Source organism: Nycticebus coucang, chromosome 9, assembly GCF_027406575.1.
Source record: "Nycticebus coucang isolate mNycCou1 chromosome 9, mNycCou1.pri, whole genome shotgun sequence".
NCBI lineage: Eukaryota > Metazoa > Chordata > Mammalia > Primates > Lorisidae > Nycticebus > Nycticebus coucang.
This window is the reverse complement of record NC_069788.1, coordinates 120,958,061-120,983,515: the sequence shown is the minus strand read 5'-3', so window position 1 is coordinate 120,983,515 and position 25,455 is coordinate 120,958,061.

Sequence of the window (25,455 nt, the reverse complement as noted above, 5' to 3'; positions counted from 1 at the left end):
CCATCCCTGAGTATTCCACCATCAACTCCCAACAGCACCACCTCCTGATACCACCCCATCGGTGATGAGGTTTCAACACAGGCACTTGCTTAACTCACTAAAATTTCCAGCTTTTACAAAATCTATTTGCTGTTACTGGAAACATTACCCTAAACCACAAGCAGCACAGTTAGTTCTATCTAAAACAGGTCGTTTAAGGCTGCATAATATTCCATGGTGTACATATACCACAATTTATTGATTTATGCAGCCTTAAAGAAAGATGGAGACTTTACCTCTTTCATGTTTACATGGATGGAGCTGGAACATATTCTTCTCAGTAAAGTGTCTCAAGAATGGAAGAAAAAGTACCCAATGTACTCACCCTTATTATGAAACTAATTTAGGACCTTCACATGAAAGCTATATCCCAGTTATAACCTAAGAATAGGGAGAAAGGGGAAAGGGAGGGGAGGGAGGGGGGAGGGAGGGGGATTAATGGGATTACACCTGCGGTGCATCTTACAAGGGTATATGTGAATCCTAGTAAATGTGGAATGTAAAGGTCTTAGCAAAATAACTAAGAAAATGCTACAAAAGCTATGTTAACTAATGTGATGAAAATGTATCAAACGATCTATGAACCAAGTGTATGGTGCCCCACGATCATACTAATGTACACAGCTATGGTTTAATAAAAAAAATAAAAATAAAAATAAAACAGGTCGTTTCTTCTTTTAAATACAGCAGTAAATTAGTGAAGGTAGGTTTTCATGTTCTGTGCGATCTGTAAAGCATAATCATTTAGGTTTGGGGGGCTTTTCTAAAACTGTTACATCTCTAACAAGCATTGCATAGGTATGGTACATGATTCAAAAGGAAAGACGAGGCTGAGAAGGATGGAAATTTCCCCATGGGCTAGCCTTTCACAGCTTTTCTGAAATCCTCTGGGTAGGCACTGGAGTGCTAGAAGGCAGCACAGCACAGTGCCATGGCCGAGAGTGTGGCCCCTGGAGCCAGTCTGCGTGGCTCTAAATGCCAGCTCCCCCTCTCTCTAGCTGTGTGGCTTAAGCAAAGAACCAACCTCTAATCTGTAGTTTTCTCAACTACACAATCAGGGTACTCATGCCAACTTCATAAGACCTGCACAATGATTACAGAAATGATCCTTGCCAAATGCTCAGTATGTGGTTCCCACTCAAGCCAAGTTAGCTATTTTAATTCTATCCCATCCTGGAAGGATCCACAGGGCGTAGCAGAGGCAGTGTCAACAGGCAGGTGTTTGATGACATTGTTTTCAAAGTGACATTCTTTTTTGCTATAACAATGACTATTTATTGTGTAAGGTTTGGAAGCTATAAAAATGTATAAAGAAGAATATTAAAGTCACCTGCAATCTTACATCCAAATATAACCACTCTGTTTTTGATGACTTTTCTTCCAGACCCATATAACATTTATTCTCCTTCATATGTATTTGTATTTACAGTTGAGTAATTCTTATACACCAAGAATTTTTATACTGATTTATCACTGCCCTGACCTTTTCTCCATGGCATTGGTCTTCTAAAACATGATTTTTAGTTTAAATTACTTATTATTTTAGTTGCACATACATCTCTAAAATCAAGTACTATATAAAATACTATGTAAAAGTAGGAGAAATACCGCTTTTGTCCACTCTCACATTTCATGGCATTGTTTATTCAAATTCTTCCTGTGTCTCTTTCACGCTAGTGGCTTTGTCTTCCCCAGAGCCACTTTTTGGTGTCTTCTCCCACAGTTTTCTAGAGTACATTACCTTCCCTTCTGCTTAAATGTTTTGAGTTATAGCATTTTTACATAATTTATTTGCTGTTACCAGAAATTTTATCCTAAACACAAGTAGAACACTTAGCTCTACCTAAAACAGTTTGGTTCTTCTTTTAAATATGGTGATAAATAATAGAATGCAGATTTTCCATGGGCCATGTGATTCTACAGTGTAACCATTTATGGTGGTTTTTAAAAGATGTTATATTTCTAACAAGTATTACACAGATATGGTATATTATTCAAAAGAAAAGATGATTTTCCATTGACCCATAATTTTCCTTCTTAACATAGAACATACGAGGGCTATCTGGAAAGCATCCAGCTCTATTTTTCACATGACATGGCTGGATACTGGACAGCCCTTGTACTTAACATGCCCCATTATTGGATATTTAGGGTGTTGTCCATTTTTCCCAGTTTTTTTTTTAATTAGCATGTTTTTTTTTTTTAATGACTTAGGAAGAACCAAGAGAAAGAAAAATCAAGATCCACTTTAAAGGTGAGCACCATCTTTGACACTTCTTACATATGTCTCTGACCCCCCAGAATGATCACCAGCTACCACTGTCCCCTTTGGAGCTGATGCTGTCCTTTGACTTTAGCTGGTACTCAGGAGACTGAAACCCTAGGCCAGGGGAACTGCTGGTGCAGGGGACATAGGGGACGCCATTCTCATGCCAGCTCCTGCTTGTCCCTTGCTAAGTTCCAGACGCTTCAGGAGCTGCCAGTAGCAAGGGCACAACCTAAATGGACAGGAAATTCGGCCATCAGGCATGTGTGCGAGCACGCCAGAATCCCACACCTTTGCCAGTTCCTAACATCATATACATCAAATTTTAAGTCTTTAGGGATCATAAGCTAAAGATAGATCAGGACTGAAAAAAAGAAAGGGAATTAGAACAGGGATAGCCAAGGATGACACTTGTGACATCCAGGATTAGAATAGCCCAACAAACACACCTCCCCGAGGGACTGGGGGACATGATAGTTGACGCTTTGAGGCCAGAGGGTAAAACAAAATGGAACAACAGGCCACCTCTTTCCCGAAAATCCTTCCCATTGACTAATATCTCAAGTATCTATCCAGTTGATTTTTTGGAAATTCCGAAAAATTCAAACCTGGTGGATGGATGAGCTTTTTTGGGTCATTGAGAATTCAGAATGTTCAGAGTAAAGTTAAAGCCAAGAAGCTGTTGAGGAAGTTGGTTTCTGACCAGTGGTAAGCTGGTAAATGATTACCAGTAGGTATTCAAGTATATGTGTTGGGGAGGGCAAAGGGAAGGAAAGCCTTACAGTAGCATTTGTCAATTTCCACAGTGTAAATACTTCCAACATATCCAGTTTCAAATTATCAACATCATGTCGCTAAACCAAAGATGTGAAGAAATGTGCAGCGGCAGGCCCTTGTATAGTGTTTCCCGCACGCAGGTGCAGACCCAAGAGATACATGTGTGCACAACTTCAGGAGAGCAGGTACACATAGTAAGCAGCAAAGTGTGATGAGCTAAGTGCAGGGGCCTGATCCCAGCTCACTAGAACCTCGAGTTCCTGGGCTCAAGTAAACCTTCTGCATCAGCCACCAGGGTAACTGGGACTGCAGGATGCCTGGCTAATATTTTCATTTTTTATAGAGATGGGGTCTCACTCTGTTGCCTGGGCTAGTCTCAAGCTCCTGGTTCAAGCAACACTCCCACTTCAGTGTTGGGATCACAGGCATCAGCCACCAAGTTCAGCCAATTTTCAATATAATTTATCTAATTATACATTCATATACATTAATTTTTAATAATAAGTGCTTAACTGCCAGCTTGCAAAATAGCTAAAAAAAATTTACCAATCAGAGGCTGGGCTTGGTGGCTCATGCCTCTAATCCTAGCACTCTGGGAGGCCAAGGCGGGTGGATTGCCTGAGTTCAGGACCAGCCTGAGCAAGAGTGAGACCCTGTGTCTAAAAAACATAGCTAGGTATTGTTGCGGGCCCCTGTAGTCCCAGCTACTTGGGAGGCTGAGGCAAGAGAATCACTTGAGCCCGGGAGTTTGAGGTTGCTGTGAACTGTGACGCCACAGTACTCTACCGAGAGTGACAAAGTAAAATTGTCTCAAAAAAAAAAAAAAATTACCAACCAGCTTCTGCAACCCACTACAAGTCAGCACACCATTCTGCCTTTCACTCTCCCCTATCATGGACATTATTTGTCCCCACATCACATGGGGGCAGCAGAGCAATCCTGAGTCATGTTGAATTTGAATGATGGGTAGAATGTTCCCTTTTTTCCCCATTTTTCTGCTGAGCCAATCTAGACCCTTTTTAAAAATTTTATTTTGATTATGAAATGTGGCAGAGGTACAACTAAAAAAGGATACAAACAATGATATAATGAGCATTTGAGAACTCCCCAGTTTGACAAGAGCTAATAACATCACAAATGTACACGAAGCTTCCTGTGTATTCTCCCACTCATATCCCCCTCCCTCCTCTTCAGGGATTACCCACTGTCCTGATTTTAATGTTTACCATTACCACACTTGGCTTTATAATTTTAGCACATACTACATGTATTACTTACTACCTGGCACATATATATGCATACACCGAATACGTGTGTACATTTGTACAGTAAGTCCTCACTTAAAGTCATCAATAGGTTCTTCGAAAGCAACTTTAAGCGCCTAACGTGTGTTAGAATATCCTTTTGTTCAATGTCATTTTGTTACAAAACTGATGAGAAAAGAAAATTGACTTTATTACAGATCATTCTGCTTAAAGTTACAGTTTCCAAGAACCTGCGAGGGTAAGTGAGGACTTACTGTGTGTGTGCCTACAGGACCATTGCCAGTCTATTTTTATAAATAAAAAACCACAGACAACTCAGAGCCTAACCCACTTAAATAATAATCTCTTTTATTGATGTTTTTTAAAAGAGTCTGATTCTAAAGAAAGGAGCTTGCCCAAAACAGGTATGGAGGTGGAACTGCTCCTTTATTTCTAGCTGAAGGGTAGGTTAGAGAGGATAGGTGCCTGATTGCCCATTTCAGGACTGAAATAAATGCTAATGAGCAAAGAAGAGTCTTTTTTTAGGACTGCCAGATGTTGGCCTGTCTTGTTTCCTTATGAAGGCCATCAATAGCAGACAATGCATGTCACCCAAGATTCCCTCTTCTGGTTTTTCATGGTCGTTCTTTATAAATGCCACCATGAAGACATTTTATTTGTTGATTCCTTTACTAACAGTAATTTCTGTCAAAGAGGTAAGAGTTTACATAGTATTTCTATTTTATCCTTTTTTAAAAAATGACAAAATATTGACAAATACTGGGACGGGAAGATGTTATTTACGAAGATAGTTGTAAGCTAAAAATCACAAGATGGAGATTTGTGGTTCTTTATTGAACTTGATTATAAAAGTTTTTATCGAGCACTGTCAGACTCATGAGCTGGGGAGAGACTTCAGATTTATAACTTGGTCCTAAATGGGCAACAGCAGACATAAAATCTTGGAATTTAATATCAGCTTTGAAAATGTTAAATTGAGAGTTCTAGCGGTTTTCACTTTATGAACTGGCACATTGTAGAACGTGAGGGCTGTATTGATTTCTGACAGAAGAGGCTGTCTCTGAAATGGATTGGAGCCTTTTCATATCCCATTGAATTCTATAGGCACATTTTAAGCTGATGTCCTCTTCATTTTCATTTAGTGCATGTGACTTAATTGGAGAAGAAAGCAGCCGGCTTTGCAGAGAAGGACCTCACCCTGAGAGCCTGCTGGGGGTCACGGCAGGGGTGAAGTGCAGAACTAAAGAAACCTGCTGCGTAACAGACGAGCAAGGGGTGAGTTTCTCCCCTCAATGTTCAGTTCAAAGCAGATTCAAAGCCCTTTCCTTGAGTTATTCCTGCAATGCAGTGCCAGGAGGAAATGGATCATTTGTGTCACCTGACCCCTGCCCGGAGAGGCCCCCTCACCACTCCACCCGCCTCTCCTGGTGCCTTCTGGGAATGCAGGGCTCTCTAGCCAGAGATCTTGGGGGTGGGAGGGTCTCAGCCATCCCTGGACTGATGAGCAGGGAAGGATGAGTTCTAAAACATGCTTAGCCATGCAGAAACCCACTTTGGCATACATTCTGCATGTCATTAGACAGATTACCAGGGTAGTTTTTGAGCAGAGAATTCCAGTATATTGGTGTCTGTGTAAAGACCTAAAGTTGGCTGACAAAAATACTATCTCAAGGAGGTCATTGACTCCCGTAAGAATCTTCTGATCCCTTGAGAGGCTCTGGTCAGGCTAAAGTCAGCTTAGTAGGTTTATGTTTTATCTCACATTAGTAAATTGGCCTTTTTGTTTGCCCTTCTCTGTCTGTGCCTCATCACTACAAGTCAGCATTCCAGCACCCAACCCAACTGGGGGCGTGTGAAGATGGAGTGTCCAAACCAGCAAGGCTGGGACGGAGCAAGATGCTGGACCACGTGGTTGCCCCAGGGTAGATGCTAGCAGGCAAGGCCGCCTGGAGGCCAGGCCCTCTGGCGTCACCTGCAGTATGTCTCTCAGCACATGCTTGCTTTCAGACTTCTGCAGCCAAATATCCTCCACTGGGCTGATATTTTATGACACACACACACACACACACAAGCCATTATCAGCTAACGCCTTAAAGGGATTATGACAGCTGGCTCAGGGTAGAAACATGGAGAATTGGGACAGGGCTCAATGTTTGGAGAAGGAGGGAAACCAGAGTGGGGAGGGAATAAATTTGAGGAAGAAAGAAACTGACAATAAAGGGGCAGTCAACTTGACCAGCTTCTTCTTTTTTTCTTTCCAGCGTTTCCTTGGAGGTTTCAAATCTTATCATCTTCTCTGTGGGTCTGGGCTCTAATCTTGACTCTACCACTAACAATCTACCTGTGTGACCCTTGTCATCTTCAGATATCTATTTCTTTAACCAACAAAGGAATGCTAAAAGTCTATGACTCTATTCTAGATGCATTTATCCTGTTGTATTAAAGTATTTTTTTTTTTAATATACATTCTGGTGGCATTTAGTTGGAAAGTAGAGACTCAGTCTTAATGGAGCCCTTCAGGCTTTTTTTTTTTTTTTTTTTGAGACAGAGTTACTTTGTCACCCTTGGTAGAGTGCTGTGGCATCACAGCTCACAGCAACCTCAAACTCGCGAGCTCAAGCCACCCTCTTGCCTCAGCCTCCCTTGTAGCTGTGACTGCAGGCATCCACCACAATGCTCAGCTATTTTTAGAGAGGGGTCTCGCTCTAACTCAAGCTGGTCTTGAACTCATTAGGCTCAGGGAATCCAGTCACCTTGGCCTCCCAGATTCCAGTCTGCCTTAGGCTTTAGAACACAGGCAATAAAAAGAATGTACATTGGAATCCAGCTCTCTTGTGTGGCCCCAAGCAAGTTACTTAACCTCTCTGAGCGTCAATGTCCTCATCTGTAAAGCAAGAGCACTGCCCCCTACCTTGTCTAATTGTAAGGATTATACAAGATTATGTAAACCAGGCATAATGTAAACCACATCACCCAATCTCTGCGTGGAGTTACATTGAAGAAGACGGTTCTGAAACCAAAAGTAATTTATAAAGTTTTTTTAATTATACCAGTGTCACTCAAAAAAAGGGGGGGGGGTATTTATAACCAGTTTATAACCCACAGCAACATTCTTAAGATGTCTTTTCTTCTGCCTAATTCCACCCATCTGCTCTAGAATCTCAACTTTAAAAGCCCCACAAAACCCTCCCCACCACTAGCCTTACCAGATTTAGCAATAACAGAGCAAAATAAAACAAACAACCAAAAAGGATGTCCCATTAAATTTGAATTTCATGTACACAGTGAATCTTTTTTTTTTTATTAGTTTAAATATGTCCCATGCAATATTTGGGATATACTTACCTTAATACTAAAAAGTACATACTTAACACTAAAAAATTATTTGTTTGTCTGAAATTCACATTTCACTGATGTTCTGCATTTTATCTGGCAAACCTACCCAGTACCCAACCCACAAATTATTTTTCTGCTTTTCACTCCTCCCCATCTCATGTTTGTTACGTATATCAACTTCACTCACTAAGTACATTGTTCTCACTTTATTTTTAAATTTTCATCTGCATGCTGCGTGTTACCAGCATTCTCTACAATAAAGGAGAGCTTTGGAGCTGCAGCAAAAACAAGAGCCCTTCCCCTCTCCCTGCCTCTCCAATCTCCCTCCTCCCTACCCATTGCCCTGATCCTACATTTTTAAAAAACACAGTAGCCAGGCAAACCCTTAGAAGGCAGGAGAGAGGAAGAAGCTAATTGGGCAAAGACAAAATTTGTCTCAGCGCTAGGGAGTGAAGACACAGCGCTCACACAGTAATAAAGTAGCACAGGTCTAGGCTATAATAAATGCTGAACACCTGCTTCTTACTCTTCCTCGTTATTATTATTATTATTATTATTATTATTATTATTATTATTATTAGACAAGACACTAATAATATCCCTTCCCATCCTGCCAGCCACATCGGAGTCTAATTCTTTATAGAAGATTCCGGGGAGCTTAAAAGAGGCTGCCTGCTCCATTGCTCCCTCCAGAGATACTGTGGGGATCCAAAGCCCTTTAGGTCTGGACCATTCCAGCCCATGTCCCCTTCACTCCAGGAACTATCCCAGCTCCCTAGCTTAGAAGCCGTAGGTGATCACAGCTCCACCAGGGCCACAGTATCACTCCATCAGCTCTAGAGCTCAGCCAGGAAGTTCAAGATTTCCAAAGGTGCCCTGCAGTGAGCCCCGGGGTGGGGGTGGGGGATTGGGGGGGGAACCTTCCAGGACAGTGGCCTCTGTTCTCTTGAGAAGACACTGCAGCCCAAGCCCCACTGCTGCTGAAGCAGTAATGTTTCTCCATCCCTAGGCCACTCAAGGGAGTTAAATTCCCATTACAAAAACAAAGCCCACTGAACTGAAAGAGATGTTGGTCCCCAGCACCAGCAAGAGCCTCGCCTCATTCCCAAAGGGGTGCCAGGACTATTAAAGCTTCTCACAGCTGACTGCTCACCTGCTCTTCATTTTCCACTTCACTTAGTGCACTAAACAGTGTCCTGGGGAGAAGGACCCAGCAGGGCAAACCAATGAAATCAAACATTTCCCCCCAGTCCTCTTTGAGGCAGACCCTCCAGGCTGACTCAATGCGGGAGATGCGGCTTCATTTCTTTCTTTCTTTCTTTTTTTCTTCTTCTAAGAATGAGAATCCAGTCTGGGACAGATCAGACCCAGGGCTTTAACCACGGCTGCACAGCAGCTCCCCTTTATGAACAGCACTGAAGTGCTCTACTGCTCTCCTCCATCACTGCCACCTCCCAAAAGACGTCAAAAGAAACAAAGGCTTTTTAAAATGTCTGTCACTTCCCAATTTCAATTCACTTTAATACGTATATAATAATCAGAGGGGCCAGCCCACCTCAGGGGACACAAAATAGGGCAAAATCAGACCCCGCCCTCCTCAGGGTCACAGCTTTAGGACACAGTAGGCAGCCCCTGCCAGGGTAGTGAGCACAGAGTGCGGGCAAGACCTCAGAAAGAGGGACAATATCGGAGGGTAGGGTTTGGGGTTTTGTTGTTGTTTCATGTATATGATGTGTATTTGTGTGTACGTAGGTGTATATGTGCATTTCTCTCCTTTTCTCTCGCCCTATTATTTTATCATCAAACCCATCCCCCCCATTCTGTTACTGAAATTGCCAAACTTGAACGTAATAATCCCCATACCTCCCAGCATTCCTCCCACCTCGGACTCTAGATCATTTGGTCTAGCTTTTCCTTTCTGCCTGTAGTAGGTGTAGCATGCTATATATGTACTGGTTTGTAAAGTATTTTTGTCTTTATTTTTTAAAGATGGGGTCTCACTGTGTTGTCCAGGCTGGTCTCAAACTCTTGGCCTCAAGTGATCTCCTAACTTAGCCTCCCAAAGTGCTGGGATTACAAGCATGAGCAATTGAACCCAGCCAGCCTCCTACCCCCGCACACACATACACATTTTAATTGTGCTCTTACTATTATAAACACTAGGAAAATGGCTCTGGAAAACAGCCATGAGAAAAACATCTAGACCCCACCTTCATGGAGCTTAACGGAGTGCAGCTGAGCATAAAGAAGAGGTTAAAATGCACATAACTTTGGAGTTGAACACAGCTGGGCTGTCTTACCATCCATGAGAACTTAGGCCACTTAAATTCCCTGTGACTTAGGGTTTTCTTTGTTTGCTTGCTTTTAGTTTTCATAGAAATGGGGGTCTCTTCACCCAGGTTGGTGTGAAGCTCTTGGGCTCAAGCAATCTTCCCACCTTAGTGCCAGGATTGCAGGCATGAAGCACCCCGCCCAGGTTGGTTTGTTGATGTGCAAAATGGGTACAATGTGTTCTCCTCTGCTCACAGGCTCATTATGAGATTGAGAAGAGGTGTCCCTAAGTGCTCCATGTATGTCATCATCCAATCCTAGTGTTAATGGTGGCATTTTAGTTCCATGCACACCGGCGCCTAATGATAATACTGACAGCGTGCTGTTTGCTGTTTTTGAATTGTTTTACATATGTCTGTTTCATTTCACCCACAAGACCTTAAGCCTCTTGAGGGCACAACAGCAGGAGGCATAAGAACGCAACAAACGACTATTGGGTTTCTGTTGCAGGACAATGTGGAACTTTTCTGCAAAGCCACTGAGGTCTGTGTTTTAGGCCAGAGCAAAAGGGGGGTGAGAAAATTTCCAAGGCTGAAATGCCGAATGCACATGTTTGCTCAGTGAATAGGGCAGGGGGGAAGATAAAGTGAATTCCAATTGGGCTATGCCAGCCTCCTGTGACAGACCGCCTGTGGAGCAGAGGAGAGCACAGCTGAATAAACGCGGGCATAGAGAGAAATGCGTGTAGACAGGGGGACACACAGCAGTGCGAAAAATGGTAGGCCAGCATGAGCCTGGGAGGAAACCTCATCGCTGCCCAGAGAGGCAGGGGCCGCTCTGCAGGTGGAGGAGTGTGGGGGGAATTCCAGAACACAGTTGCATGGGGGATCAAACAGAATGGGCGCCCGAATAGCTGGGAAGGTGGCCATCAATAAATGCATAATTGAGCTGCAGGGTGCTGCGTCTCCTCCCTGTGGAGAGGCAGCTGAGCTGAGGACTCAGGAGAGCAACCTGTATGATACCAAGAGATTAAACATGTTTCTTTTCCTGATCGATCCCTGCAGGTGCCTGGCAGGGAGAAGGTGGTTGGTGAATAGCTGCCAATGATTATTGGAGCTCTGAGAATTAGAAACCTATAATGTGGTGTTATAAAGAGATGATGTAGACCAGTCCCTTCACATTCCCAGTGACGAAAACTAAAGTCCAGAGAAATGAGAGACTTGTCCAAGGTCATGCAGGTCTTGAGAGCTAAGCATAGAGGCCTGGTTCCCAGCTCATTCTTAGGGAAACGATCTGCCTTTAGCAGCGTCTCTGTTACTAGCAGCTGGAGCCCTAACTGTGCCTTGACCTTCACTCAAGCTGAGACTTCAGGGTGGTACTCTCCTTTTACCCAGCTCTCTTCAATCTGGGTAATGTGGTTGCTTTGGCTTCTTTCTTACCCTCTGATTCTAACCATGTGTCTTCCAAAGCTGGAGAACCGTTAGCCATGAGCCAACCCACCTCCCTTCACAGAGCAGAAGCCTCAGTCATGATCAGCTCTCGTTGTTACTATTACTGCCACTATCGATATTATTATTTGATTACCCACTACTGGCAAGGCCTGGCACTGATGGCACCAGCTGCTACGATGGTCCCTGCGCAGGGCACTTAGAGCAGACCTGCCACTCTGTTCCCTGCCAGACACCACAGGCTTCCCCACCTGCAGGCCACCAACAGCCAGGCACAGGAATAAAATAAACGAGTTGATGCTGGCCTCAAGCTGAGTCATAAAGACGCAGAAGGGGAGACTGAGGGCAGGTGAGTAGAGCAGCAGCTTTGTGAGCAAATAGCTCAGACTGAGGCTGGAGGCAAATCACTCCCTGCCTTTTCTGCAGACAGAGCCCCCAAGGTGATCTTCAGAGCCTCAGGTGAGCCTCAGCCTGGCATTTCATTGCTGATTTTTAAAAAACAGCCTTTCCTTGACAATCCTCTGTTTTATATCTTTTAATTGTTTTAAAATTGTGTGCTCTGTGCCCTGAGGTGATTTTAGCACCAAGGGCAGCACTTTTTAAAATAAATGGATTATGAGCTATATCTGCTTCCCTGCAGGGTACAGATGGAGCACTGGGGAGGTGTGGGAGCCACAGAGGGAAGCCTCTAAGGGCCCTTTCTCCTGCCAGGACCCTGTTCCCCGTTTCCCTTACAGTGCTACCTGAGCTTCCAAGCACCAGCACCAAGCCCCCAAATTGGAAGCTAGGCAGTTGCATGGGTCATTGGGAAACATCTGTGGACTTTGCTGCTGCCCAGGCCAGCCAGGCAAAGCCAGCTCACAAAGATGGGGTACTTGCAGGGACTGTGCCTATGGAGACTGTTGTTTGCTGCTGATATGTAAAACCCTAAAGAGACTACCCCCCCCCAAAAAAACTGTTAGAACTAATAAATGAATACAATAAAGTAGCAGGATACAGAATCAACACACAAAAATTAGTAGCATTTCTATACACTAACAGTGCACCACAGGCAGTTCCCAGGTTATGAACGAGATAGGTTCTTAAGTCGAATTTGTATGTAAGTTGGAACAGGTACATTTACATAACCTATAACAGCCTCCACTCGTTAGTGAGAGTTGTACGTAAGTCAGATGTTTTTAACTCAGGGACTGGACTGGATTCAAAAAAGAAGTCACAAGAACAATCCCATTTATGACAGCCTCAGCCTGATTAAGAAGGCCAAGGGGTCAGATCTGGATTCCAGTTCCCACATGGCCACTTACTCCTTGTGCCACTTATGGCCAGAGGCTTCACTTTGCTGAGTTATTGCATGTCTTGGTTACATGGTGGTGATAGTAGTAATACCTTCTTCATAGGATTATCGGTAAAGGCAAAAGGAGATGAGTAAACTGCTTACTTAACCCTTGCCGGGCGCATGGCAAACAGCAGATATTAGCTGTTGTTACCGTGTATTTAGTGCTGTAATAGGCACTCCCGGGAGAGGAAAAAAAGAGCAGAAATAGTCACCGTCACTGAGGCGAATCTTCTCCCAAATCCCACCCTGCCTCTGCCCACCCAAATCTGATTGATCTTCAGCAGCTTCTCGGTGTAGTGGGAAGAGCCTGGATTTGTGCCTAGCCCTGCTGATGCCCAGCCGATGCCTCCGCACATCACCTAACTTCTCTGGGTTTCCTTTTCTGCAAGATGGGAACCATAATAGAGACTCTGCCGATTTCACAAGGTGAATTTGTGTGATTTTTCTTCAAAAGCTGTAAAGTACTTAAAAAGCTAAAGTAAAACCCAGTCTCATAGGTCTTACTCAAGTCCCACCTTCTTCCACTTCTTCCGTGAGAGAAATCCAACTCATACTGTCTTATGAGGGGGCTTCAGGGGAGGCGGTTATTAGTTCATACGACGAAACCATCGAGGAGTAAATTCTGGAGTATTTGGAGTCAGGTTCCCAAAAATTGAAAATAAAAAGTCTGATTCTCTCCTCTCTCAGTTCTGTCTCCTTTGTGCTGTCTGTTTCCGAGGCAGGTGCACAAGAGCTCTCAGCTTGCAACTTGTCGGTTCAGCCACCCAAATAGAAACGGCCCACTCGTCTCTCAGTTGTTCCAGCAAAAGTCCCCGAGATGAGTCTCAGGGGCTGACTTGGGCCATGTGCCACATGCCTTCTACCCACTATATACAAATTTTACTATTGTATTTTCTGGCAGAAGGTAGAAAAAGGAAGAGAGAGTCAGACAAAAAGTCCCAGAGAGCAACCAGACATTTGCTTGGTGCTTTGCTGTTGAATCAACACTTCCCATCCCCAGAACACTCAGCCTAGTTACATGGCCTCAGGGAAATGAAGGGCCTGGGACATTTTAAGAAGGGAGCCCTGAGCTTGCTGAGAAACACAACTGTAAATGATAAAAGGGAACAAAAACCCTATTTCCTGACTCATTAAAGCAAGAGAGTGCTTAATAAATACTACTTGATGGTAAAGTTCTGACAAGGCCACTCACTTAATAACCACAATTCTGACTCTGATTCCTGTTCCACTTAAGAATCTACGTGAGCCCTGGTCTTCAGCTGCTGTTAATAGAGGTCACGTTGTTGGCAGACTGCCGAGAGCAGGTTTATGCACAGGAGGGCATATACCCAGTGGGTGCCCCAACAAACTGTAGGTATTTTTATCTAAGTTACAGCATTTCAGCCTAATTCCACTTCCCTCAGGGGGCTGACAGACTTCCTCCACCCCATCACCACTTCCACCTCCAGAATAACGCTTATCTCATGCTTTTGTTATATTTCAAAGGCTGTATTCATGCTTATTTCAGGAAACTTAGTAAGAGTTACAGCCCCCATATCCCAGGCTGCCTGTTGCAAGTCCTCTTCTAGGCATACGTCTATACTGTATAGAAGATTTTTAAGGGGACCACACTGTTTAATAACATATTGGAAATACTTCTCAATGCTCACAGACACCCTTCCATAGCATTAATTTTAATAAATTCACATTGTTTTTCTATTGAGTAGATGTACCATAAATTATTTACCCTGTCTTCTATTGTTGGATGGCTAGATTGTTTACTCATGTTACTAGTATAGTATTCTGCGGAGTCTTTTAAAAGTAAAATAGATGAATGAGCTTATAGTTGTGTTGCAGCCTTACCAGGTTCATTGCCCACTGCACAAGAGGAAGCCAATATACTGAGACAGCAGGGGTTACAGGACAGAAAGAGTTTATATCACAGATGCCGTGTGAGGAGATAAGAGGAATTTCTCAATTTTCCTTCTCCTTGAGAATTTGGGAGAAAGGATTTTTAAAGCTGGTGGACAAAGAAGTATGGAATTGGGTAGGCTGAATGGCTGGGTATGGGGTAGAATCATAGGGGTGTTGAAATTGTTTTCTTGGCTCAGCATCTGTAGCTCAGCGGCTAGGACACCAGCCACATACACCAGAGTTGGCGGGTTTGAATCCAGCCCAGGCCTGCTAAACAATAGTGACAACTACAACCAAAAAATAGCCGGGCATGGGGTAGCGCCTGTGGCTCAAAGGAGTAGGGCGCTGACCCCATATGCCGGAGGTGGCAGGTTCAAACCCAGCCCTGGCCAATAACTAAAAAAAAATAGCTGGGCATTGTGGCAGGCACATGTAGTTCCAGCTACTTGGGAGGCTGAGACAAGACAACTGCTTAAGCCCAGGAGTTTGAGGTTGCTGTAAGCTGTGATGCCAGAGTACTCTCTACTGAGGACAACATAGTGAGACTCTGTCTAAAAAAAAAAGAAATTATTTTCTTGTGTTGAATCACTTCCTAGGTAGGGATTACAAGACTAGTTAAATCAGTTCCTTGGTATAGGCCACTGGTCTGGGTGGGTCAGTTGATCTACTGGAATGCAGCCTGGAAGATGTCTAAAAAACTAGCCTTAGCTTTCAAGAGTAATGTTATCTATGGGAGTAATTAAGAAAATCAAGAATGTTTATGACCATCAGCTATATGACTCCTGAGTAGCAATTATAGGAAAGCAAGCTAGGGAACAATGCCTGGTTATACATATTTTAAAACAATGCCTTTGCAGAATTCAGGCCCATAAAACTCCCACCTTGTGGAGTTTTATTAATATTATAAAGGATGTTTTCAGTAGGGAGGTATAACGGCCAAACAGGGTAGGAAAGATGGGGTATTGTTCAGAAAAGTGAGTGTGAGAGAAAAGAATAGCTTTCAGAAAAACATTTCTGTGACATCATATTGTAGACCATACCTGGAATTTAGGAGTTTTTCTGGGCTCTGCTCCCAACTTCATGGAGTTTTGGCTATTTGAATGACATAAAAAGCTTTATCCACATGGGTCCTGTTGTTGTTATGTGGTGGGGATGGGTAGGTCACTAATTCCATTAGCTATAATTGTTTTCTATTACTAGGCAACAAATTGCCCCAAAACTTACTAACTTAACTCAACCATCTGATTTGCCTATGATTCCATAGGTAAGCAATTTGGACATGACTCTTAGCTGGTCATTCTGTCCCACATAGCATTGGCTAGGTTCATTCACCAGGTGGTTGGACAGGAAAGTCCTAAAAAATGGCTTCATTTTGCTCTTTCCTCCATTGTTCTGTGTCACCCTATGGTGTGTGTGATCGTCCTGGATGATGCTATTAAGAGCATCAACAATGCTGAAAAGAGAGGCAAACGCCAGGTTCTTGTAAGGCCATGCTCCAAAGTCATTGTCTAGTTTCTAACTGTGATGATGAAGCAGGGTTACATTGGCGAATTTGAAATCATCAATGATCACAGAGCTGGGAGAATTGTTGTGAACCTCACAGGCAGGTTAAACAAGTGTGGAGTGATCAGCCCCAGGTTTGATGTGCACCTCAAAGATGTAGAAAAATGACAGAATAATCTGTTCCCATCCCACCAGTTTGGTTTCATTGTACTATAACTTCAGCTAGCATCATGGACCACGAAGTAGCAAGAAGAAAATGCACAGGAGGGAAAGTCCTGGGATTCTTTTTCTAGGTATGTAATACATATTTAAAATGAAATGCCTCAAGGGGAAAAAAATGACTTGGCTTACATGTCCTGCATCTCAGCACTTCTCCACATGGTAGTGTGGGTTCCCTCATCACATGGAAATCTCAGGGCAGCCAGACTTCTTATATGCCAACTGCTGCCAAGTAGGACAAAATTGGGAGCTACTGATGTCTTAGGGCCCAGCCTTAGAAGTTACACAGTGTTACTTCAGAAGCACTCTGTTTATTGACACCAATGTCAGGGTCAGTCTGAATTCAAAGAAAGAGAAAATAGACCACAGCTTTAGTTGGGAGGTGAGGCAAAGAATTTGAAGACATTTTTAATTTATTACAGTAAATATACTGAGGACAAAAGTAATATAGGATTCCTATAATAAAGATTCATAGAACACTATGGTGTCACAAAATTCTAAGTTCCATATGTCGATTAAACCAGCTAGAAAAGAAATTTAAGCCCATCTATAGTCAAAACTTTTGTCCCACTTCTGAGCAAGATACCAAAAGAAACCATTGCCAAGGTGGAAAATAGACATCGCTACCTGGGAAACAACAGTGACACCCATTCCGACCCTTAGCCACCACAGTGCTAGGGAAAGCCTTGGACATGTCAGCCCAACCCCCTCTGCTATGGGGCTTCACTTGCCCCTGGGCTCCAAGGAGGCACCTGCTTCTTTTGAAGATTTCTGCTTCTTCGTGTTTTGTTTTTTTTTCTTTTTTTGAGACAGAGTCTTACTATGTCACCCTGGGTAGAGTGCCATGGCTTCACAGCTCACAGTGACCTCAAACACTTGGGCTTAAGCAATTCACTTGCCTCAGCATCCCGAGTAGCTGAGACTACAGGCACCCGCCACAACACCCGGCTATTTTTTGGTTGTAGTTGTCATTGTTGTTTGGCAGGCCCGGGATGGATTTGAGCCCGCCAGCCTTGGTTTATGTGGCTGACACCCTAGCGGCTGAGCTACGGGCACCAAGCCAAGACTTCTCACTTCTTAAATATCGTAATTCTTCTCCAAGCCAATGTTATGTGAGTTTTTGAGGTCTTTGTGAGAACACTGCTGCTAAAATATTTCTGACAAATAGTGGCTCTGGAAGTGCTAATGTGCTTCCTCAGACTGGCAAAAGGAAAGGAGGTTTGGGTTGCCCCATGAAAACAGTGTATCTCCCACAGAAGAGTTAATGATATCTTTCCATATACAGATCTTAAAGAACCTAAAATTCCTCCCACAACATTGGACTCTAACGGTTTGAGTGAATGAGCCCAGATGGAGGGACCCTGGCTGTCCCCATCCCAGTTATCATGATGGTGTAGGGAGCTTCTTGATCATACACACCCATCTTAGAATGAGATTTATGGAGGAGGCGGAGCAAGATGGCAGCCGAGTAACAGCTTCCTTGCATCTGGGCACCGTGAATCTGGGGAGATAGGACTCCAGGCATCTCTGGCTGGTGGGAACTGCCTATCATCACTCCTATGAGGATACAGGGAGTCAGCGAGAGACTTCTGGACCCCAAGAGGAGGACTAAAACAGTGGAAAACCGGCAAGTGGTCGCGTGTGTTCAATCCATCTAAACCCGCCCACAACTGTAAGTTCAGTAGCAGCGAGACTGCAAACCAGAAAGGCCTTACCTGTGAACTGTTTTGATGTCCTTGGACTTGGCACTGAGTTGAACTGCCTTGGGGAAGGCCTGAGCGGGAGTGCGGAGAACTTTGACCGTTGTCTAGGGCCCCAGTCTGAGCCGCTGAGCCAGATGGAGCTAATAATGTTTGGCGGTGGGTCACACGGATCCATTGTCAGTGATCTGCCCCTGCAAGCTCCGCCCTCAGGGTCGCAGAGCTAGAAACGGGTGGGAGCTGGTAACCCAGCAACCAAGTAGCCTAAGGGTGGGGTCTGAGCCGCCTTGCAGCCCTAACCCTCAGGGGCAGAGTGAGACCGGTGTTGGCACACTGGGTAAGTGAATAGCCACTTCAGCAGTGATTCCAGCGAGAAAGCTGGGAAAGCTTCTGCTCAGCAAGTTTACAAGTTCAAAGTGCCTTTTAAGTAGGCTGAAGAGAGATTTAGGGTGTCTACCTGCTGGGGTTTGAGAAATCAGCAGCCTCCAGTCGTATCAGAACTGTGACTAACATCTCATACCCCAGAAGACCACGTGTTGCCCAGACAATATTCAATAACATATACAAACTGCTTTGTTTTTCGTTGTGTATTTTTTCTTTTTTTTGTTTGGTTGTTTTTTTTGGTTGTTTATTTTGACGTTGCTGATGTTCTTTTGTTTTTTTAATTTCAATCTTTTCCATACAGATCCCTTTTTCTTTCTCAATTTTCCTAGTTTAATTATAATTTCCCATTGCTGCCTTTTTTAATAACTACAACTTCATTTTTGCTAGTGTTTCTACCGCTATCATTTGGTTTTTCACCCAATTTTATCCCCGTAAAGTTTTCTGTTTGCTTGTTTTGGTTTGATTTATAGCATTTTTGTCTTTCCTCTCTACTTGGTGGAGGTGGGGTACTGTGTCTGATCAGGTTAGCAAAGAGCTGCTGACCTCAAGGGAACCACGCAACTGGGCACCCCCAGAAGGTGGGGTTTTTTAAGGTTGTGTCAAAGTACCCTACTGTACACCTATATTGCCCTGTCTCCCTCTTTCTGTGCCTCTCTTCTTTTTGTCAATATTCCTTATACCCACCCCCTCTCCTTTCTCTATCTTTCTTTTTTTCTTATCACGCGTTCCTCCTTTCTTTCATCCCCTTTTTTTGCTCTTCAACTTCTCACCCTTCTGGTCCTGTAACCCTTAGTCCACAGGCACAAGAACTTAAAGAGCAAGAGGAAGTGAAAGGAAAATTAGGGCAAGGAAACAGATAAAAGAAATCACTCATGAGGAAGAATCAGCAGAAAACTCCAGGCAACATGAAGAACCAGTCTAGAACAACCCCGCCAAGGGACCATGAGGTAGCTACTGCAGATGATTCCACCTATACAGAGAGGTTAGGAATGACAGAAAGGGAATTTAGAATACACATGTTGAAAACAATGAAAGAAATGATGGAAACAATGAAGGAAATTGCTAATAAAGTGGAAAATAACCAAAAGGAAATCCAAAAACAGAATCAAATAAGAGATGAACGATATGAAGAGTATAAAAAGGATATAGCAGACCTGAAGGAACTGAAACAGTCAATTAGGGAACTTAAAGATGCAATGGAAAGTATCAGCAACAGGTTAGACCATGCAGAAGAAAGAATTTCAGAGGTAGAAGACAAAGTTCTTGAGATAACTCAGACAGTAAAAGAGGCAGAAAAGAAGAGAGAGAAAGCAGAACGTTCACTGTCAGAATTATGGGACTTTATGAAGCGTTCCAACATACGAGTTATAGGAATTCCAGAAGGGGAAGAAGAATGCCCCAGAGGAATGGAAGCCAGACTAGAGAATATTATAAAAGAAAATTTCCCAAACATCACCAAAGATTCTGACCCACTGCTTCAGAGGGCTCTCGGACCCCGGGTCGCCTCAACTCTAACCGAGCTTCTCCAAGACACATTGTGATGAACCTGTCCAAAGTCAAGACAAAAGAAAAGATTCTGCAAGCTGCCAGGAGTAAGAGCCAGTTGACCTACAGGGGCAAATCCATCAGAGTGACTGCAGACTTCTCTAATGAAACTTTCCAAGCAAGAAGACAATGGTCATCAACCTTTAATCTACTTAAACAGAACAATTTCCAGCCCAGAATTCTGTACCCTGCTAAGCTAAGCTTCAAAATTGACGGAGAAATCAAATCATTTACGGATATACAAACATTGAGGAAATTTGCCACAACAAGACCAGCTCTACAGGACATACTTCAACCTGTTCTGCACACTGACCACCACAATGGATCAGCAGCAAAGTAAGAACTCGGAAATCAAAGGACAGAACCTAACCTCCACACTGATGCAAAAGATAAAACTAAGCAATAGACTCTCACCAAATAAAACGAATAGAATACTACCACACTTATCAATTATCTCAATAAATGTTAATGGCTTGAATTCCCCACTGAAGAGACATAGATTGGCTGACTGGAATAAAAAACACAAGCCATCTATTTGCTGTCTGCAAGAAACACACCTGGCTTCAAAAGAAAAATTAAAGCTCCGAGTCAAGGGTTGGAAGACAATTTTTCAGGCAAATGGAATTCAGAAGAAAAGAGGAGTTGCAATCTTACTTTTAGATACATGTGGATTTAAAGCAACTAAAGTCAAAAAAGACAAAGATGGTCACTTTATATTGGTCAAGGGAAAACTACAACAAGAAGACATTTCAATTCTAAATATTTATGCACCCAATTTAAATGCTCCCAGATTCTTGAAGCAGACCTTACTCAGTCTGAGCAATATGATATCTGATAATACCATAATAACAGGGGACCTTAACACTCCTCTTACAGAGCTGGACAGATCCTCTAAACAGAAATTAAACAAAGATGTAAGAGATTTAAATGAGACCCTAGAACAACTATGCTTGATAGACGCATATAGAACACTCCACCCCAAAGATAAAGAATATGCATTCTTCTCATCACCCCATGGAACATTCTCCAAAATTGATCATATCCTGGGACACAAAACAAATATCAACAGAATCAAAAGAATTGAAATTTTACCTTGTATCTTCTCAGACCGTAAGGCACTAAAGGTGGAACTCAACTCTAACAAAAATGCTCGACCCCACCCAAAGGCATGGAAATTAAACAATCTTCTGTTGAATAACAGATGGGTGCAGGAAGAAATAAAACAGGAAATCATTAACTTCCTTGAGCATAACAACAATGAAGACACAAGCTACCAAAACCTGTGGGATACTGCAAAAGCAATTTTGAGAGGAAAATTCATTGCTCTAGATGCCTACATTCAAAAAACAGAAAGAGAGCACATCAACAATCTCACAAGAGATCTTATGGAATTGGAAAAAGAAGAACAATCTAAGCCTAAACTCCATAGAAGAAAAGAAATATCCAAAATCAAATCAGAGATCAATGAAATTGAAAACAAAAGAATCATTCAGAAAATTAATGAAACAAGGAGTTGGTTTTTTGAAAAAATAAATAAAATAGATAAACCATTGGCCAGACTAACTAGAAATAGAAAAGTAAAATCTCTAATAACCTCAATCAGAAACGATAAAGGGGAAATAACAACTGATCCCACAGAGATACAAGAGATCATCTCTGAATACTACCAGAAACTCTATGCGCAGAAATTTCACAATGTGAAGGAAATGGATCAATATTTGGAATCACACCCTCTCCCTAGACTTAGCCAGGAAGAAATAGACCTCCTGAACAGACCAATTTCAAGCACTGAGATCAAAGAAACAACAAAAAAGCTTCCAACTAAAAAATGCCCTGGTCCAGATGGCTTCACTCCAGAATTCTATCAAACCTTCAAGGAAGAGCTTATTCCTGTACTGCAGAAATTATTCCAAAAAATTGAGGAAGAAGGAATCTTCCCCAACACATTCTATGAAGCAAACATCACCCTGATACCAAAACCAGGAAAAGACCCAAACAAAAAGGAGAATTTCAGACCAATCTCATTCATGAATATAGATGCAAAAATTCTCAACAAAATCCTAGCCAATAGATTACAGCTTATCATCAAAAAAGTCATTCATCATGATCAAGTAGGCTTCATCCCAGGGATGCAAGGCTGGTTTAACATACGCAAGTCCATAAACATTATCCACCATATTAACAGAGGCAAAACTAAAGATCACATGATCCTCTCAATAGATGCAGAAAAAGCATTTGATAAAATCCAGCATCCTTTTCTAATTAGAACACTGAAGAGTATAGGCATAGATGGCACATTTCTAAATCTGATTGAAGCTATCTATGACAAACCCACAGCCAATATTTTACTGAATGGAGTAAAACTCAAAGCTTTTCCTCTTAGAACTGGAACCAGACAAGGTTGTCCTCTGTCACCTTTACTATTCAACATAGTGCTGGAAGTTCTAGCCAATACAATTAGGCAAGACAAGGAAATAAAGGGAATCCAAATGGGAGCAGAGGAGGTCAAACTCTCCCTCTTTGCTGATGACATGATCTTATACTTAGAGAACCCCAAAGACTCAACCACAAGACTCCTAGAAGTCATCAAAAAATACAGTAATGTTTCAGGATATAAAATCAATGTCCACAAGTCAGTAGCCTTTGTATACACCAATAACAGTCAAGATGAGAAGCTAATTAAGGATAGAACTTCCTTCACCATAGTTTCAAAGAAAATGAAATACCTAGGAATATACCTAACGAAGGAGGTGAAGGACCTCTATAAAGAAAACTATGAACTCCTCAGAAAGGAAATAGCAGAGGATATTAACAAATGGAAGAACATACCATGCTCATGGACAGGAAGAATCAACATTGTTAAAATGTCTATACTTCCCAAAGCAATCTACCTATTCAATGCCATTCCTATCAAAATACCAACATCGTACTTTCAAGATTTGGAAAAAATGATTCTGCGTTTTGTATGGAACCGGAAAAAACCCCGTATAGCTAAGGCAGTCCTTAGTAACAAAAATAAAGCTGGGGGCATCAGCATACCAGATTTTAGTCTGTACTACAAAGCCATAGTGCTCAAGACAGCATGGTACTGGCACAAAAACAGAGACATAGACACTTGGAATCGAATTGAACACCAAGAAATGAAACTAACATCTTACAACCACCTAATCTTCGATAAACCAAACAAGAATATACCTTGGGGGAAAGACTCCCTATTCAATAAATGGGGTTGGGAGAACTGGATGTCTACATGTAAAAGACTGAAACTGGACCCACACCTTTCCCCACTCACAAAAATTGATTCAAGATGGATAAAGGACTTAAATTTAAGGCATGAAACAATAAAAATCCTCCAAGAAAGCATAGGAAAAACACTGGAAGATATTGGCCTGGGGGAAGACTTCATGAAGAAGACTGCCATGGCAATTGCAACAACAACAAAAATAAACAAATGGGACTTCATTAAACTGAAAAGCTTCTGTACAGCTAAGGAGACAATAACCAAAGCAAAGAGACAACCTACACAATGGGAAAGGATATTTGCATATTTTCAATCAGACAAAAGCTTGATAACCAGGATCTATAGAGAACTCAAATTAATCCACATGAAAAAAGCCAACAATCCCTTATATCAATGGGCAAGAGACATCAATAGAACTTTCTCTAAAGACGACAGACGAATGGCTAACAAACACATGAAAAAATGTTCATCATCTCTATATATTAGAGAAATGCAAATCAAAACAACCCTGAGATATCATCTAACCCCAGTGAGAATGGCCCACATCACAAAATCTCAAAACTGCAGATGCTGGCGTGGATGTGGAGAGAAGGGAACACTTTTACACTGCTGGTGGGACTGCAAACTAGTACAACCTTTCTGGAAGGAAGTATGGAGAAACCTCAAAGCACTCAAGCTAGACCTCCCATTTGATCCTGCAATCCCATTACTGGGCATCTACCCAGAAGGAAAAAAATCCTTTAATCATAAGGACACTTGTACTATACCGTTTATTGCAGCTCAATTTACAATCGCCAAAATGTGGAAACAGCCTAAATGCCCACCAACCCAGGAATGGATTAACAAGCTGTGGTACATGTATACCATGGAATACTATTCAGCTATTAAAAAAAGTGGAGACTTTATATCCTTCGTATTAACCTGGATGGAAGTGGAAGACATTATTCTTAGTAAAGCATCACAAGAATGGAGAAGCATGAATCCTATGTACTCAATTTTGATATGAGGACAATTAATGACAATTAAGGTTATGGGGGGAGGAAAAGCAGAAAGAGGGACGGAGGGAGGGGGTAGGGCCTTCGTGTGTGTCACACTTTATGGGGGCAAGACATGATTGCAAGAGGGACTTAACCTAACAATTGCAATCAGCGTAAACTGTCTTATTGTACCCTCAATGAATCCCCAACAATAAAAAAAAAAAAAAAGACCACTATACAAAAGGCTGACGAACACCTAGCACACAGGCAGTATATAACTTTATTCACTTTCTGCTAATAAAACTGAAATAGTCGGAAAAAAAAAATAGAATGAGATTTATGGTTTCTTACAGGTATTCTCCAGGTGCTGAATGTGGCCTGAATTTAATATCCAGTCGTTCATCGCCTGATTCCCAGTTGATTGCTAAAAGATGCTGCTGTTTTATGCATACTAATCTCCAAAGCAAAGCCATGGGGAAGTAGTGGGTGGGCAAAAGAGCCACACACTGGGTGGGGAGTTGGATCTTTTATAATCTCCATACAACCTTGAGTCTAGCCATGGGGTCCACCTTCCCCACAGGCATGTACAGATGGTGGCTTTTAAAAGGACTTGGACTTTGTGTCTTTATTTCCCCTATAAACTGATCAGATAAGGGCTGACCAGCTCTTGAACACTTAATTTTTCTTTTTCACAGTCTAGCCTGAAGCCCTATGCCTATCTGATTTGTATAACTCCTGTCTGGCGGACATTGGTGGATTGAGACAAGTATCTTTACCAAACCAAAAACGACTTGATCTTTCTTCTCTGCACCTCCCTCCAAGCACAAGCCAGTGTTCTAAAAGCTGGGGGTTGGACAGATGACCACTTCCAAGGAGCACTCTTCTCTTGTTCTTGTCCCTAGACCACTGGGAAGGAATCAAAATGTTATTTCATTCAATCGGAATCATTTATAAATAGCGAACCACTTTCTGCTTCACTGCAGCTCACAATATTGAGATGAGTGAATTTAAGTGAACGGCTATTAGAGAAAGCAGGGGAGTGAATTTTAATGTGGCAAACCTTCCTTCAGAATCTTTTCATGGCATGACAATTGTGTGCGCGTTGGGGTAAGTGCTTTGGGACTTATCTACCAGGTCTTTAGACAGGCCAGACCCAACATAGACAAAGAGGATGTTGGGGCCTCACATTGTTCCCTCTGCCTCACCTTGCCTCTGTCATGGGAACCTAACATTAGTTAGCCGGTTCGTCATAGTA